This window comes from Spermophilus citellus, assembly GCF_964194105.1.
Source record: "Spermophilus citellus genome assembly, chromosome: 9".
NCBI classification, from domain to species: Eukaryota; Metazoa; Chordata; class Mammalia; order Rodentia; family Sciuridae; genus Spermophilus; species Spermophilus citellus.
This window is the reverse complement of record NC_138191.1, coordinates 54116840-54136703: the sequence shown is the minus strand read 5'-3', so window position 1 is coordinate 54136703 and position 19864 is coordinate 54116840. Positions and strand designations below refer to the sequence as shown.

At 36.6% G+C, this 19864-nt stretch overlaps 1 protein-coding gene across 2 annotated transcripts in view; it reads right to left on the bottom strand.

The window, feature by feature from the left end:
• Nucleotides 1-19864, bottom strand: part of DPYD (dihydropyrimidine dehydrogenase) — an 824864-nt gene that overhangs the window by 304216 nt on the left and 500784 nt on the right. The gene's annotated exons all lie outside the window — the stretch shown is intronic.

Here is a 19864-nt window from a genome sequence, read left to right as displayed (position 1 = left end):
CTGCAGTCAACATTGCATATGATACTACCAAGGAGAATACATAGTAACACACAGAGGACCATATATATATAATAGAAGACCCAAAAGGGTCTACAAAGAAACTACTAGAGCTAATAAATGAATTCAGCAAAGTGGAAGGATATAAAATCAACACGCATAAATCAAAGGCATTCCTGTATATCAGCGACAAATCTTCTCAACCGGAAATGAGGAAAACCACCCCATTTACAATATCCTCAAAAAAATAAAATAAAATACTTGGGAATCAACCTAACAAAAGAGGTGAAAGATTTATACAATGAAAACTACAGAACCCTAAATAGAGAAATAAAAGAAGATCTTAGAACATGGAAAAATATACCCTGTTCATGAATAGGCAGAACTAACATCATCAAAATGGCGATATTACCAAAAGTTCTCTATAGGTTCAATGCAATGCCAATCAAAATCCCAACAGCATTTCTTGTAGAAATATATAAAGCAATCATGAAATTCATATGGAAAAATAAAAGACCCAGAATAGCAAAAGCAATTCTAAGCAGGAAGTGTGAATCAGGAGGTGTAGCGATACCAGATTTCAAACTGTACTACAGAGCAATAGTAACCAAAACAGCATGGTACTGGTACCAAAACAGGCGGGTGGACCAATGGTACAGAATAGAGGACACAGAGACCAATGCACAAAACTACAACTATCTTATATTCGATAAAGGGGCTAAAAGCATGCAATGGAGGAAGGATAGCATCTTCAACAAATGGTGCTGGGAAAACTGGAAATCCATATGCAACAAAATGAAACTGAATACCCTTCTCTCGCCATGCACAAAAGTTAACTCAAAATGGATCAAGGACCTTGATATCAAATCAGAGACTCTGCGTGTGATAGAAGAAAAAGTTGGCTCCGATCTACATATTGTGGGGTCGGGCTCCAAATTCCTTAATAGGACACCCATAGCACAAGAGTTAATAACTAGAATCGACAAATGGGACTTACTTAAACTAAAAAGTTTTTTTTCTCAGCAAGAGAAACAATAAGAGAGGTAAACAGGGAGCCTACATCATGGGAACAAATGTTTACTCCTCACACTTCAGATAGAGCCCTAATATCCAGAGTATACAAAGAACTCAAAAAATTAGACAATAAGATAACAAATAACCCAATCAACAAATGGGCCAAGGACCTGAACAGACACTTCTCAGAGGAGGACATACAATCAATCAACAAGTACATGAAAAAATGCTCACCATCTCTAGCAGTCAGAGAAATGAAAATCAAAACCACCCTAAGATACCATCTCACTCCAGTAAGATTGGCAGCCATTATGAAGTCAAACAATAAGTGCTGGCGAGGATGTGGGGAAAAGGGTACTCTTGTACATTGCTGGTGGGACTGCAAATTGGTGTGGCCAATTTGGAAAGCAGTATGGAGATTCCTGGGAAAGCTGGGAATGGAACCACCATTTGACCCAGCTATTGCCCTTCTCGGACTATTCCCTGAAGACCTTAAAAGAGGGATACTGCCACATCGATGTTCATAGCAGCACAATTCACAATAGCTAGACTGTGGAACCAACCCCGATGCCCCTCAATAGATGAATGGATAAAAGAAATGTGGCATTTATACACCATGGAGTACTACACAGCACTAAAAAATGACAAAATCATGGAATTTGCAGGGAAATGGATGGCATTAGAGAAGATTATGCTAAGTGAAGCTAGCCAATCCCTAAAAAACAAATGCCAAATGTCTTCTTTGATATAATAAGAGCAACCAAGAACAGAGCAGGGAGGAAGAGCAGGAGGAAAAGATTAACATTAAATAGAGTCATGAGGTGGGAGGGAAAGGGAGAGAAAAGGGAAATTGCATGGAAACGGAAGGAGACCCTCATTGTTATACAAAATTACATATAAGAGGTTGTGAGGGGAAGGGGAAAAAATAAGGAGAGAAATGAATTACAGTAGATGGGGTAGAGAGAGAATTGGGAGGGGAGGGGAGTGGGGATAGTAGAGGATAGGAAAGGTAGCAGAATACAATAGTTACTATTATGGCATTATGTAAAAATTTGGATGTGTAACCGATGTGATTCTGCAATCTTTGTAATGTTTTGAAAAACCAATAAAATATATATAATAGTAGACATCTAGTACTAGAGGTTGTCACATATGCAGCTTTATTTGGGGGGAACACTTTTACATTCACAGCAAAATTAAAATGAAGTGGAGGTACAGAGATCTATCATATATCTCCTGCCCCTACCCCTTATACATGCATGCCTCATGAGAGTGTACAATCATTACACCTGATGAACATACATTGATAAATCATCATCACCCACAGTTCACAGGTTATATCCCGCCTACTCAATGGGTTTAGATAAATATATGATATGCATCCACTGTTATATCATCACACAACAAATTTTCAATTCCCTAAAAATCCTGGGTTTCATCTATTCATACTGTACCCCTTACCCACCCCCTGGCAACCACTGATCTTTCAAATTTCTCCATCTTTTTCCCTTTCTAAGAATGCCATGTAGTGGCAATCATAGGTTGTAGCCTTTGCAGATTGACCCAGTCTACTTACTAATATGAATTTAAGGCTCTGCCAGCCTATTCACTTCACAGCTTCATGGCATACTTGTTTTTAGCACTAAAAGATATCCTATGCTGCACTACAGTTTATCAGTTCACTATCCAAAGGATATCTTTCTACTTCCAAATTTTGGCAACTACAAATAAAGATGCTGCAAACATCCATGTGAAGGATTTCAAGTGTACATCAATTCTTAACTCCTTTGGGTAAACACCAAGGAATAAAACTGCTGAATCGTATGGTAAGAATATATGTAGTTTTGTGAGAAACCAGCATACTGTCTTCCAAAGCAGCCAACTTTGTGTTCCACTGGCAGTGAATGAGTTTCTTTGCTCCATATCCTTGCCAAAAATTGGTATTGCAGTTGTTCTGAATTGTGGTCATTTTAATAGGTGTTTCGTGGTATCTCACTGTTGTTTTCCTTTGCATTCCCTGATGACATATGCTGTAGACCATCTTTATTTATTGTCATGTTTATTTGCCATCTAAATATCTTCTTTGATGAGATGTTTGCTTACTTCCTAATAAAGTTAAATCATACTTGGTTGTGGTATATAATATTTCCTATACATTGTTAAAATGAATTTGCTTATTGTTTGTTGAGAATTTCAATGATTATGTTAACAAGGCATTGGTTTGTAGTTTCTTACAATGTCTTTGGTTTCTTACAGTTGGTTCAGCATTGTCTATCACTTTGTGTGCACATGATAAATGTCTGCAAAATAAAGATGGACTATTATTATTTTTTAACCCTCTAGTTCACCCCTATGAAGACTATGGTACTTGCTGCAATCAACAGTATAGATCTGAAATTACCATGAATAGTGGTAATGACATTGACTGGTTTGATGTTAAGGCAATACTGACCCCATAGCATGAGTTAGAAAATATTCCCTATTGCCTCTATCCTCTAGAAGAGATTATAGAGAATTAATATAAGTTCTTCCTTAAAAGTTCAGTTGAATTCACCACAGATCCCCTCAGGTCCTAGTTGTCTCTCTTTTGAATGGATATTAATTATTCATTCAATTTCTTTAATAGATATAGGTCTATTAATATTGTTTATTTATTTGTAGGTGAATTTTTGCTTTCAAAAAATTGGTTCACTGCAGGCAGGTTATCAAATTTGTAGCCATACAGTTCTTCAAAGTATTCTCTTATTGCCATTTTGATGTTTGTGGGCTCTGTAGTGGTGAGCAGTCTTTGAATTCTATTATTACTAATTTTGGTCCTCTCTTTTTTCTTATTAGAGGCTTATTAATTTTATTAATCTCTTCAAGAACTGGTTTTGGTTTTTCTGATTTTCTCTATTGATTTCCACTTTCCTGTCACTGATATCTGCCATAATAATTGCTGATTTCTTCTCCTACTCCTTAAATTTTCTTTTTCTAATTTCCTATGGCATAAATGTAGATTATTAATTTTTTTCTTTTCTAATATATACATGCAATGCTATAAGTTTCCCTCTAGACACTGCTTTTACTACATCTCACAAATTTTGATAAGTTGTTTTTTTAATTTTCATTTAGTTTAAAATATTATCTAATTTCTTCTGAGAGTTCTTTTTTAACCTGTGTCTTACTTAGAGATGTGTTCTTTAATCTCTATTAAAGTATCTTGGGTTTTCCAGTTATGATTCTGTTACTGCCATCTAGTTTATTTCCATTGTGGTCTGATAGAAGACGCTCTATAATTTTTAGTTTTTTAAATTGTAATATGTGTTTTATAGCTAAGAATATGTTCTAATTTGGTAAATGTTCCATGTGTACTTGAAAAGAATGTGTATTCTGTTGTTGTTGGATAAAGTAGTCTGATGATGTCAAATTATATCCAGCTGGTTGATGGTGAAGTTGAGTTGAACTATGTTCTCACTGATTTTTTCCAGCTTGATCTGTCCATTTCCAATAGATAAGTGTTGAAAGTCTCCAACTATGAAGGTGGATTTGTCTATTTCTCTCTGTAGTTCTATTGGTTTTTGCTCCACAGTTTGATGTTCTGTTGTTAGTTGCATACATATCAAGGATTGTTACAATCAATTCTTGGAGAATCGATTCCTTTCTTATGCAATGTCTTTTTCTGTATCTGATAACTTTCTTTGTCTTTATGTCTGGAAGGTCTGAAATTAATGCAGTTCTTTTGCTTTCTTTAGTATTCGCATGGTATATTTTTTGTCTATTCATTTATTTTTAACCTAGGAGTGTTTTTACATTGAAAGTGGTTTCTAGTATGCAACACATAGCTAACATGCTATGCAACAAAAAGCAACACTTGCTTTTTGATTCACTCTGCTAATCTCCATCTTTAAATTGGTGCATTTAAATCCTTGATGTTCAAAGTGATTAATGATAGAGCTGGTAAATGTCAACCATATGTGTTTCTGTTTTCTATTTCTTGTCCTTGTTCTTTGTGCTACTTTTGGCTTCTACTTTTTTCCCCCTGCTTTTTGTGATTTCAACTGAGAATTTTATGATTTCACTTTCTTTACTTTCTTAACATGATCAACTGTGTTATTTTCTGTTTTGTTTATTTTCGGAGTTTCCCTAGAATTTGCAATATACATTTACAATTAATCCAAGTCCACTGTCAAATAATATTAAATCACTTCACAGGTATTGTGAATTCTGTATAATAACAAAATAATTCTAATTCTCCCTCCTGTCCATTATATTGTTGCTATTGTTTCCTTTATATATTGGCATATATATGCATATACACAATATACACATACATATAATAAGCCCAATCAAATACATTGTTGTGATTATTTTGAACAAAATGTCATTAGTCAAACAACTGAAAATAAGAAAATTAAAAGGTCTTATTTTACCTTCAGTTATTCTTCTTCTTTAATGCAAATTCTCTCAATATCTGTCTGACAAAGTGTTTTTTTCTCCACTTTTGAAAGATAATTTATGAAGAATTCGACACTGGTGGGGTTTTTTGTTGTTGTTCTCTCAATATAAATTATTTTTTTCTACCCTCTTCTTACTTATATTTTTTAGAAGTTGGATGTAACTCATCTTTGTTCCTCTACAGGTAGGGTGTTTTCCTTCTGGCTTCTTTTATGATTTCTTAATCTTTGATTTTTTTATTTTTAAATTATATGCCTGTGTGTAGTTTCTTGAAGCATTTATCCTGCTTCATAGTCTCTGAGATTTCTGGGTCTGTGGTTTGGTATATAATATTAATTTTGCAAAAGTTTCAGTCACTATTGTTTCAAATAACTATTATCTTCCTTCCTTTCTCTTTCTGCTATTCCCAGTGTGCACATTTACACTGTAGTTGTCCCACAGTTCTTGGATAGTCTATTCTCTTTTGTTTTTAAATTGTTCTTTTTGATTTTCTATTTTCAAAGTCTCTGTTGATAGAGCCACAATCCCAGACATTCTTTTCTCAATTGTGACCACATACTAATAATCTCTTCAAGGCATTCTTCATGTCTGCTCTGAGTTTTCTTTTCTGTTTTTCCTTTAAGATATGTCCCTCTGCTTATATTGCCCATCTCTTTCTGAATGCTACTTTATCCAATAGAGTCCTTAGCATTAATCATAGCTGTTTTAAATTCCAGTCTGATAATTTCAACATTTTTGCCATGTCTGATATGTACTTTATTTCTTTAAATTGTATTTTTTTTAACTGATAGCCAGACATGATGTACCACATAAAAGGAACTTCTGTAAACAGACCTTTAGTCATGTGTCCATGAGGTGTGGGGAAGGAGAAGCAGCTTCAGTCCTGTGATGAGATCTCATTTTCTTGGTGATCCCAGTCCCTGAACTGCAGGGGTTCTGACTTTCTGTCTCTTAGCTCAGGTGAGACAGGATGACTAGATTGCTCTGGAGTTAGGTGTTTCCCTTCTCTCCACAGGGACAACTAGTATGGGCTGAAATTGGGCATTTCCTTCCCCCATATACATCAGTCTCTGATAGCAATCTCCAGCCAGTTAGACTCTGGTTGACTAGTCTCTCTTTGGGCTGGTCTTTAAGAACAGAGTGGCTGGACGCAGTGGTGCTCACCTGTAATCCCAGCAACTTGGAAGGCTAAGGCAGGAGGATTGCTAGTTTGGCACCTCAGTGAGACCCGATCTCAAAATAAGATAAAAGGACTGGGGGTTGGTGTGGCTCAGTGGTAAATTGCCCCTGGATTCAACCTCCAGAAAAAGAAGGAAAAGAAGAAGAAGAAAACAGTGCCATATTCAAGCTGTATTTTCCTTTTCATGGCATTTTCTATTATGTCACTTCCTTATTAAATGTATTTGTATTTATTGTCTTTCTCTCTCTCTCTGCAGTTGGGATGGAAGCACCACTAGAGTAAGAAAGCATGCTAATATGCAGCTGATGCCCTATAAATACGTCTTAAAGGAATATCTGAATACTGACATACCATTTAAATGTCTTCCTGAATAAGCTACCTGATCTATAAAATGGGAATAATTTGGTTAGTTGCACTTATTTCATAGAGATTGTTTTGGGAATTGCATTATATACAAATGACTTTTCAATGAAATTCAGTTATTATTTTTCTAACTAAGATAACTGTCATATTTAGGTTTGCCTTTTTTCTACATTTTGAAATAACAGAATACTTTGGTTTAAACATCCATAGATAATACTTAAATATATGTCATTATAAAGAACAGAAAGAATCATTTTTAATCATCTTTTTATGTTCTATGTTCTTTTGTTTTAGTACTGGGACTTGAACCCAAGGGCACTTAACCACTGAGCCACATCCTCAGCCCTTTATAATTTTTATTTTGACACAGGGTCTCACTAGGTAGCTTACAACCTCACTATGTTGTTGAGGCTGCCTTTGAACCTGAAATCCTTCTGCCTCAGCCTCCTGAGCAGCTGGGATTACAAAATGCACCATGACACACGGTCATCTTTATATGTTCTATTGATTCTTCTGTAGTGTCACATTGTAAGCATATTATATTTGTAAATTAATGCAGTTTAAAATGATGTCGATCTGCAGAAGAGAATTTTGTAGATAGATGCACATTTTATAGATAATTTAAAGCTATTTTAGACTAAGTTAAACTGTGAGGAAATCCAATTAGATCTAAAACACCCTTTTATTAAATTGTTTCTTTGTCTACAAAATTTCTAATAATAATTACCCCAGACATTTGGGCTTCCCTGATGTGGAAAGACCCATAAGGAGACACTATTGCAAAGAGATGTTGCTTTAAGAGTAGAATACTAAGCTTGGACCCTTTGCAATGTTGGGCAAGGAAAGCACAAATAGTGGGGTTTAAATTAGGAGTTATTCCCTTTACCCCAGAAGAATAAAAGTCACACATTCTATACCACAAACCTAAAGCTTCTTTTCCAATCCAGGGTCTGTATGAGACAGGATTTCCACTGCTCCTGCACTTCTACAGGTACTTGTTGTTCATTGCCTCTCTACCCATGAAATCATCTCCTTCAGCATCATATCTTCAGTGCCCATCCTGAGCCAGGCACAGAAAAGGAGCTGAACAAATGAAACATCTTCACTTTTTTCTGCTCTCCTTCCTCTCTCTTCATCATCTCTGAGCTCCACCATAATTTCCCTCACCTCTATCAGACTTTCTGTACAAGGAGGTATTTCTATTTTATAGACTCACTCCCACCTTCCATCTGAGCTGTTAATCCTGCTAACAATGGGACCTTTGTTAAACAGCAATAGGAAAACAAAACAACAACAACAAAAAAACCCTTCCTACCATAATTCTCTTTTCAGAGTAAAGATTAACAATACGAAGATAATAAAACCTATGTTTTATCATGTAGCAAATGCAATCCCAGCAATTCAGGAGGCTGAAGCAGAGGAAGGAAGTTGGAGACCAGCCTCAGCAATTTAGCAAGACATTGTCTCAAAAAATAAAAAGGACTGGGGTTGCAACTTGGTGGTAGAGCAAACCTAGGTTTGATCCTCAATACCACTAAAAAAAAAGAAAAAGAAAAAAAAGAAAAAAAAAGGAATCAAGCAAAGATATGAAGATATCACCTACATGTTGTAATCATCTTAGGGTTTCATTTATTACAAATTTTGGTTCAAAATGTTTCTTGGCAAAGTGATTTACAATAGAAATAATGACAGGACCTTTATCAAAGTGATTGGAATCTTTCTGGTATAAACTTTTACAGCATAATGAATGTGTTGGCATTTGTTCCTTATTTGCATACTATAAAAATAAAACACAGTGTATAAGAAATCTTTGTTAAATTCACATTACCTGTTAAATCAAGATACTCGGAAAACAATGTTATCTAATTAAAATAAAGAAATAGTATTCAATTCATAATTTTATGTATATGTATATATTTCTGAAACATTACATATACACTAATATTTACTATACTTGTAAAAGTTATACACTTCATTAAACCTCCTGAGGGAAAATGATCCTCAAATTTATTTAGTCTAATTAATCATTTCACACATTTTTTCTAATATGATGTGTTGAACTATCACCAATGCATTTTCAGGTTTTATTAAAAGGGACCCGAAAAGACCTTCTCAGAGTTTAAAACTTGATTCTTTTTCACAAGGATATATTGAGAGCCCAAAAATAAAAAAAGCACTTTGGTCTCTTAAACAATCCTTTTCTTACCATTCATACTTCCCAGCTTGATGCTGTAATACCCAGATGTTGACATCAATGCTATTTTTAAGGAACAATGAGGTATCTTTTGTAATCTTTTCTCTCCCTTCTCCCACATATAATTACATGATCTTTGCAACTTTCAAAACAAATAGCAGAAAAGTGGCCTCTCAAAATGAAGTAATTGTATGGATGGGATGTGTAGTTCTCTAAATTAAGAGTAAAATATGCATTTTTCCTACTATCTAAGATTTGCCAACTTGAAGATTTGCTTAAAAATAAATTTATAAGTATGTATTTGTCTTAAGAATTATTGAGTAAAGGTAAACAAAATAAGAGTTGGAAAGGAATACAAGATGGAAATTAAATACTGTTTTGATAATTGTTATATATTTTCAAACATGATTATAAAAGTATAGCCCTGTTTTTTTTAAATTAATTATAACAAGGAAAACACAATATTGAGAATAATAATTCTAATTTTATTTAAGAGGCAGATTCTGGTTCAGAACCTTTTGAATTATTTACAATCACCTCCAATTGGTCTATTGTCGCGTCTACCCGCCGGCAGGAAAGACGACAACAGCAGGATTCTTCTTTAACACACTTTATTGGAAGCTTCCATGAGGTATAGATGAGAGAAAAAGGGGCCCGAGCCCGAGAAAACCACCCCTTATATACTTCAGCTGCAGCCCTGCTCGTACACCATTGGACAAAGAGTGCATAGCAACACAGCAGCAGCCAATAGAATGATAGACCCAGCACTTGCACATAATGCAAGAGACACCCAGCTCCAGCTTGTGCAAAGCAACAAGCACTTCTTGAAAACAGTTTGTTCCAGGAGCTGGACAATTGATACATTGTATTCTAGGGAGTGGCTGAAAACAAAGAACTGGGTCTCAGCCCAAGAATTAGGCTCACGCCCACACAAGGCAGCACAGCAAAATGGCTCTCTACAGTTCCCCCCTTTTGTTTTCTAAAAACAATACAGGCAAGAGTAGAGGTGAATTGCCATTACTCATACTAAGCCTTCAACCAGGAACCTTATCAGACCCAAGCAGGTCAGGACGTTCCCGCATGACCGGTATTGGCTGAATATGAAAACAGACACCACAGATCTTACAAGGCCTTGTGAGCTGGCCTCCTTGACGTGCATAAACTTCAGGGCTGGATCCAAGCCCTGGGGGCCGGGGGGAATCCACTGCCAGCAGTGTTTTCCTTTTGTTTGTTGCACGTCAAAGGGAATCAAGTAGCCCCTGTCTTAGGTCGTTCACTGCCCTTACATTGCTTACCCGTCCTTGGGGAGGCCCCATTCCCCTGTCTTAGGTTGCAGTGCAAGCGTGAAAGTTGCCCGTCTCTGGGTACTACAAGATCAGCTCGTTGTTGCCAAGGCGTTTAATGGTATCTACTCAGCCAGTCATTATTAGGTCTCTGAGGCTGAACTGTGGCTATAAAAATACAACGACAAACAAGTTGGCAACACCCTAAAAGAAAGGCACGGGTCCTAAAGCGATAGAAAAGCACTAGTGTGGAAACCCATCTGCGTGCAATGGCAGTAAAGCCGGCAGAGTGCAAGGGCTTTCCAACACTAAGAGAATAGCAAGAAGAGACATGTCGTTCCCAGTGCAATGTCCGTAAACTTGGGGTGCAACGACCATGTCAAAGATTCACTGTTTAATTTGCGCAAGCCAAACTTGAGGTGAGTTGCCATTTTCTAAAGCTGCAAGAGCTTGTGTGAGCATAGCCTTATCATGAGCATTGCGGGCCTTAAGGCGACAGAGAAACCACAAGCAGAGAACCATACCGAAGCAACACATTGCACCAATCTCTGTAAAGTGCTATGCTTCACTTTCAGGCCCTTGGAGCGTAACAGACCATCTAGGGCCGAGAAAAGCGGACTTGAAGGTGCGGCACCCCTGACACAACAACAAGAAAAACACAGAAAACAAAAGACACAGACGACAAAAAGAACACAGAAAACAAAAGTGAAAGCACACATTGCAGCTGCAATAAAATATGAGGCCTACGGGGTCCCGCTCTCGGGGACGAGGGGTCCGCTCACGGACGAGGGGTCCACTCAGGGACGAGGGGTCCACTCACGGGACGAGGGGTCCACTCCGGGACGAGGGGTCCACTCCGGGACGAGGGGTCCACTCCGGGACGAGGGGTCCACTCAGGGACGAGGGGTCCACTCACGGACGATCGGTGCACCACTCCTGTCGACTGAAAGTTCTGATTCTCCCGGGTTTCGGCACCACTTGTCGCGTCTACCCGCCGGCAGGAAAGACGACAACAGCAGGATTCTTCTTTAACACACTTTATTGGAAGCTTCCATGAGGTATAGATGAGAGAAAAAGGGGCCCGAGCCCGAGAAAACCACCCCTTATATACTTCAGCTGCAGCCCTGCTCGTACACCATTGGACAAAGAGTGCATAGCAACACAGCAGCAGCCAATAGAATGATAGACCCAGCACTTGCACATAATGCAAGAGACACCCAGCTCCAGCTTGTGCAAAGCAACAAGCACTTCTTGAAAACAGTTTGTTCCAGGAGCTGGACAATTGATACATTGTATTCTAGGGAGTGGCTGAAAACAAAGAACTGGGTCTCAGCCCAAGAATTAGGCTCACGCCCACACAAGGCAGCACAGCAAAATGGCTCTCTACAGTCTATCATTCACTGAAAGAGCAGGAAAGTGTCCTTTCCCTACCCACCCCCAAACAAGTCATCCTGGTAAAATACCATAAAGCCTATGATAAGGATTTAGTCTCAGATGCAGCCTATGTCCCCTCATGTCCCATAAATTCTTCTAATGCATTTTCACATGCATGATGGTGAATGCCTATTCAGTGAGCAGGTTTACCATATGCGTCATTTTTCAATAACCAAGAACAAAGGGCAGATGATCCCTGGCCTTGCACTGGGGGGGAAAAAGTATAAAAGCAAAACAAAAACCTCTTACATTTTTACCAAACAAAAGAATGCATGCAGATTGTAAAGACTGAGTGGAAGCTTCTTCAGGCACCATGCTGTTCTTTCTTGAAACAAATGTTCAATGAGGGACAGAGAGGAAGAAAAGGAGATACAAATATAGCAGACCTTGTATGACCCAATTCATCGGCTTCCTAGTAAAGCACCATCACTACAGGATAGCACTAAATATTGTCTTCGTATGCTTTGAAAGTGATGGGGGATTTTTGCTGTTTATTTAGAGCAAATTTACAATATAGTAGGTAGGTACTGTCAAGAGATTCTTTTCCTTTTCTTTGCCCACTGGTGGTATTCTTAGTCATGGCTCTTAAATCAGATTAAGCAATTTCTTCTCCTCTTTTCTGGAAATATATTTTAATAACTTGAGCTATTATTTCTCATTAGATACTAGTCAGGCAACCCAGAGAGACTGACTGCAATTGCTAAATGCATAACATATCCCAAATTATACATAAGTAATATATATGTATACTTTCCCCTCAACCAACTACCCCATTAACCCCACTCTCAAATAGCCACCAAGAAGTTCTAATTACTCAGCAAAAAGAAATAAAACAAAAACCAAAACAAAGAAAAACAAAACAAAACAAAAGTACAAATTAAAATAAAGTTGGAAGGGAAAATATTACTATGAAAATTTAACCTTAAATATTTGTCCTGTCTAAGCTAATGCTTTTTTTTCAATTGTAATTTTTTATAATTAGTCTAGTTAGTTACCATCCTTGATTGATTAGATAAGTAATTCTGTTAAAAGATTCACTGTATCAAAATACATTAGTAGCAAAACAGTTGTAGATGCCCTTAAGCTCATTAGATGGGATATTATACCTATCTTAGACTTTGGTCTTAAAGAAATCCCAGTGAAATATTAATTCAAAGCAAATTAGTCACTACATTTCAAAATGTTAAAGGACTTGTACAGGTTTGGCCTGCTGTTGGTTTCATGGTGCCATTTTTTCGGATATGCATCAGAAAAGAATCAAAGTGGAAAATTAACTTGGCTTTTAAACTATCAGTACAAGATGCTCAACTGCTAAAAAATAACATAGCCTTAGTAGAGTTCATTCTTGTCATATGGAATTACTCTGCTCCACTCCACTTCTTACTTACTTCTTACTTATTTGTGGAAGTGCTTATGTTTTCCATTGAACTGTCTGTAACTGTGAAATTTCAAGAGTCATGTCTAAGTGCAAATATTTTAGTTTGCAGCCTATGTCTTACTGAGCTTCCTAGCAGTGAGCAGGATGTCCTTTGGCTGGCTTTGCTTTTAGTCTGGTTTGAAGAATCAGCTTCTTCTGATCTATTCATCCTAAATAATTTTGACAGTGAATGTGTGTGTTTACCCTGTGACACTACTGCTTGGATAGGTATGGTTTTTATAAAATAATGACATTTTTACTAATAGTTAATTTTATGTTTGTACTATCTGTACAACTTTACACTCCTTTGTTGAGGAGGACTCTTTCTTATATGCTTTGTTTTCCTATACATGGTATCTTATACATATTAGCTATACTCCTAAATAGTAGGTATGGCAATTATTCAATAGCACCTGTCTTACTATCAAAAAGATGAAAGAAATGATAAGCAAGAGCAATTCAATAATCTGATGCATAAGAACCATTGATTTTCTGTTCTTATTTTGTCAGAATTTGGTATTAAACCACTTTTTTTGTCAAGAAAAACAAGTCTCGTATAGGTTCCTTTACAAAGAGGGCAATCTAATTCCTTACAGCCCTGAAAAGACTTCACACTGTGTCATTCCATTTACCTACAAGTAATAAATTCACATGAGTGAGCTTTTCATTCATGCAATGTGGTGCAGAAACTTGTCTTGTCAATAGTTCACGTAGAGCAATAATTTAGGATAGGTGAAGAAAATGCATTCAGTGACTGCATGGGACAAATTCTTCCAGAATCAATGACTAAGGAAATGCTTTACTCTCCAATTTTCCTTTATCAATTATATATCAAATGTTTGGATTGCCCTCATTTGTAACTTTGAAAATGCTATTTTGTTTTGGCTCCAAGGTATACAGCAACAACATTCCAACAGAAACAGGCCCTAGAACTCTTTGAAGCTCCTGACATATCACTTCTCTTGAAGCACTTCTGTGGTCGTCAGCAGCTGGCATTGCCCGTGGAAGAAAGCTTCACATTATATTTAGTGAGACAGAAAAAAAATTCTAACTGGAAATTATTAGGGATCCATGACCTATAAAGCCATTTGCAAACACAACAAAATTTTAAATAAATGGCAACATATGGCTTCACTCATAAGTGGGCTGACAGGATTAATCTACTCCCTCTGTAATACCCCAAACTCCAAGGTTCTCCTCAAGCCCCCATGAGTTCAGCTCTGGTTTTATCTCTAACCTAAAGGATTTCTTTTTAACCATTAGTTCTCAATATTCATTCTCAAATGTAATATTATATACAGAAATATTAATTAATTTTATTTTAAAAATTTCTTTAGTTGTAAATGGACACAATTTATTTTGTTTATTTACTTTTATGTGGTGCTGAGGATAGAGCCCAGTGCCTCATACATGGTAGGCAAGTGCTCTACCATTTAGCTACAACCCCAACCCCATAATTAGTTTTCTAAGAAGTATATGGAAAGAGTGAAAGCAAGGTATAGTGACTACTGTCTCTTTTGTTTGCTTACTGTTTCACTACTGCTAAGAAACATGCTTTCCTAAATGCTACAAGAGAAGTGATATAATGTGGTAAAAGAGCTGGGGACCCCGGGTAAGTTTCATGACCTCTTAAGCAAGTTACTATAGCTCTCTGAGTCTGTCCCCTCCTCATCTGTAACATGGTTTGGTGAGAGCTGTCTTACTGAAATGTTGAGTTTCTAAAGGATTTCTAATTATTTGTCTATTTGTATCTCTCTCTCTATTGTTACCTCTAAGCCTATCTCCGTTATCTTCATTGCTACTTCTATATCTCTCTTTTTATGTGATCAACATAAAGTACTCAACAAATCTTAGTTAGTTCCTTTGCCTCTATAATTTTCTAAAGTTATTGTGTATTTCTTGTATTCATATGCTAAATCAAATATGTAAATTTCAATTTCAACAAATAACATACTACAATATATACCTTTGGACAGCAGAATTGTTAGCTGAATGATTGAAGGAAATATAATAAATACATTTCTATTAGACAAAGTTACTCATAGTGAGTAGGATATTCTTTAAATAGACATATTGTATTGCCTGGAACACTTGAGTTTGATTTTATTTTACTATGTTGTTTTCACTTCAATTTTTTTTTTCAATATTGAAATACAAATATACCTCTTATTAAAAGCTACCTAGAACATCAAATCCCATGCAATAAGAGTGTTAACCATTGTACACCCTGTCATGTCTCTGAGAAGCAAAGGAATTATCTTGTTATCAATTTAATAATGGAACATTGAAGTAAATGATGCCATCCACTGACACCAGTAACACTGTCTCTCTGGGGAAATTCATGTCTGTGAGAACTGTCAATCTAGATGGATACGGACATATTAAACATACTCCCTTCAATCCATAAATCTACCCTTTCTTGGCTGCCTTAATAAAAAGATTCCTCATTCTGATAAAGACAAGCTATGGAGAATATCTTGACATTACTGATCCATAATCCATTTACTTTTTTTTTAATCTGGAAAAGCTTAGTAAATAATTTAATAAATTTTCTCCTTTTTTTCCTTCAGCATAACTTACATGTAAAGATATTTCTGATGTTTTAATGAATGAAGTATTAATAACTGTGTAGAGATATGGGAAGTGGCTATACTGTATGTATTTCTGCTGTCTGCTTTGGGAAGCTTTCTGTCAAACACAGTTGGTATCATTGTTTTTCATGCAAATTGCCTCTATTTCTAATTAGATGGATATAAAATGATTCCTTACATTAAAAGTATTCATTATTCCCAAGAGAAGATATGACAAGAAAAGTATAAATTATAAATATTAATATATTATTCAAATATATAGCAATAGAAAATAATGAAAATCTTCCCAGGACAAAAAATTCATTATACAACAAGAAGAAAGCAAGAAAAAATTCAGTTCCATTATTAGTATAGTGCATTTTAGTATCTTAGATTGCTGGATTGTTGGTGCAGATTAAATGGCATTAACAGACAAATATTTTAGCTAAATTCTAGAAGGAATGACACTCACTCAAAGGACTGAAAAAGAATAGTGTGTTACCTTTGTATCACTGTGTCCAAAATACCTGACATAAAGAAATGGAGGAAAGATTTATTGTGACTTATGGTTTCAGAGGTTTCAGCTTTGGGCTTGAGGTGAGCAGAACAGCATGGCAGAAGGGTGTGGCAGAAGAAACCTGCTCAGTTTAAGGCAGCTAGCAAGCAGAGAAAGAGAGTAAGGGGTCCAGAACAAGAAATACTCTTCCAGGACACATCCCCAATGATCTATATCCTCCAAGGAGGCCACAACTTGGGTTTCCACCACCTCCCAGTATCCATTCAGCTATCAATGGATTAATCCACTGATGAGGTCAAAGTTTTCCTAATACATCCCTTACAAAAGCCCCACCTCTGAACATTGCTGCATTGGGAGCTAAGCCTTCAACACATGAACTTTTGAGGGACATTCCAGATCCAAATCATAACAAAACCAGAAATAATAAAAGGAAACCAAAATTTTAAGGTAGATGTAGGGATTCTAAAAAAGGTTCTTGAAACTATCAATTGATTTTTAACTTTTATTCCCCTCAATCCCATCCCAGACAATGATATTTGTAAAGACAGGTCCACTTGTCATGAGATCATTAGCCTTCTTCTCATGCAAATGCTTTCTAGACCCCTACAACTGGATATAATGAGCACCAACAAATCCATGAATTCAAAATCAAACTCATTATCCCCTTCCCACATCTTTATCTCTTGTTGCATTTTAGCTTTAGTGAATAGACCCATCAAGTGCATAGTGACTCACAGTCATTCTTTAATAGTTTCTTCCTCTTATGCCAAGTAAGCCCTAGTCATGCCACTTGAATAGTCCCCATATCTAACAATTTCAACTCCTGCTGCACTCTAAATACCATTCCTCTTCTTCTCCATTGCCCTATTTATAGGTCAGGTCCTCTTCCTAGAGATTTGTTACCTAATAGCTACATAAGATACATTATGGCTTTAGTTATACAAGAATATATAGTTATACAAGAATCCTGTGAAATAAGTGCAATATTCTCACTTTAAACATATTTTTTAAATTACAAGTAATTTTTATTAAAGATTATATAATAGAACAGGTTTAAAAATGCAATATGACAAAGTAAGGATCTATCTCTAACCCACCATCTGCCTCCAGATCCATTCTACAAACGTGAACACTGTTAATGTTTTTAATCTCTATTAAATATATATTTATGCTCAAGGTAAGACCCTATCTCAAAATAAAAAATAAAAAGTGTTGGGGAGGTGGGTCAGTGAGTAAGCACTTGAACCCCTGTCATTACCAACCCACATACATATATTATGCAAATAAGATAATATTATATTGCAACTTAAAACTTTATTCCAAAATTTTCCTGGAAATTTGCAACTTGAACTTTATTCGAAAATTTGTGAAGTCATTTTCTATAGGAATAAATTTTTCCTGTTTTGTTATCATTAAAATATATCAAAATAAACATTTTCTACACATGCATTAGAGATTATATCTATTGAGTAAAAATCTTAATTGAGAGTTTTTGGGGTCCACATTTTTAGTGCTATGGTCAAACTTTTCTGTAGAAAGGGTACACAGATTTATATCCTCATTAACAGATTCCTGGCAGGTAACAGACAGCACACTCAATTTTGGATTATTTGAGTAAAGATTAATAAGAGGACTGCTTAAAAGCTGTAGGCTCGTGTAGGAAAACTGCAAGGGAAAGTGGAAGACTCTGCAGGAGATATGAAAAAGGAAGTGAGAAAGAGTAAAATCCTGACAATCTCTCAGTCACTGATATCGGTTATAGGAAATATTTTTACATTATTCTATTATGATATTAGAATAAGCACCAATATTCGAATGTGGTACCCACAGCCACTTCACAGTGATGCTGCATGGTGGCAGTCCCTTCCTTTTCAATCTCTCTGATATACTCTAAGCCCAATTAAAAGCTAGAGGGCAAGTGTCTTTTAGATACACACACTATGGAAGAGACAAGAGTGATCTGAGCAGCTCTCTGAAGATGTTGCGCACACCTTGCATTTTTCCAGAATAAAAACCAAAATGAATCTATGTATAAGATGCAACTTACGGATGTCTTATCCTGCCGTGCAGTTTTCTAATATATAATTCCTTGTTAATGGTTTTTGTTGTCTCCATTCTTGCTCTCCCTTCCATCAAGTTTCTGCAGGGCCCCTCAGGGATCTTCCCAAAGCAAGTGGGAGCATATATTCTTTCTGCATATGTGTAGTTCTCTATTTCTCAGGAGTAAAATTGAAACTCCGAGGCAAGTATGAATGGCCATTGCTAATTGGGCCCTATTGTCTAGGGTTATTTCTCCAACCCTCATTCCCACTATGCTGCCATTTATATTTGTCACTCAAGTAGTACTGAGCAATTTGTAGTTTCCATTTGCAAGATACTCCCTCATACTTACATGGACTGTGTGTCACTCTACCTCTGCCAGCTCCTCCTCTGGCTACATGGTAAAATTCTCATAGTTTTTCAAGGTAATGCTCAAAATCCCCCTCCTCAGGAAGTTCCTAAGCCATTGTGGCAAGCAGGCACTTGGTACTCTCAATTCCTATGTGACATCGTGTATTTCTCACCTGCACATGGTAGTCTGGATCTGCTTGCTTGCTTCTCTCTCCCTTTAGATTGTGAGCAATGTGACGGAAGGCATTTATTGCTTGACCACTTTACTCATCTCTGGCTTCAACACCCAACATGGACTGATGTTTGATGGCCTGAGGATCAGAGCTGGCATCTCTGCTGACATGTGTACTTGGTAAAGCCCCTTAATTTTTCCAAGTTTCTTGGTTGTGAAATGGATGCAGCACTGTCTAGAATAACAATACTCAGGTCATTGTATTAGCTCCAGAATATTATGTAAGCCAACTAAGACCTTGTTTCCAAGAGTTAGAAAAGGATTGTTTACATAAATACCCACTAGACTTCCCTAAAGAAATGTGAAAACATTTTTGACATCATACTAGCACTCCTTAACAAATCAACTTTAAGATTTCTGAGCAAAGAACAGAAACAAGTGGTTGTCCAAATTCTGGGTAACTCAGAAACAGGGTTTTTGTTATTGTTGTTGTGTTTTCTTTTTTGTTTTTTGATTTTTGGGGGGTTACTTTTTGTTTATTGCCTAATCCACAGCAAACAAGAGTATCTACAAGAGTGTACGGCATGACAGTTGATAATAAATATTTGTTAGAAGAAAGTAGGTGCCTTGATTTGGGACACAAACTGCTTATCAGTGTGGACCATGCTGTGGCCTGAGTAAGATCCAGGCCCCTCGCTTTGGTGCCAACAGGAGATTATTGCAATTCTTTGGAAAGTTGGAAATACACATTTCAAAGAGCAAGGCAACTCTGAGGGTCTTAAAGACTATTCTCTCCAGGGGAATTTTCTCCTTCTGCTTTGAAGATCCCATCCATGCCAATACCAGTAGGAAGAATGTTTCCAAGAACAGAATGAGGAAGAACTGCTGACAGGTG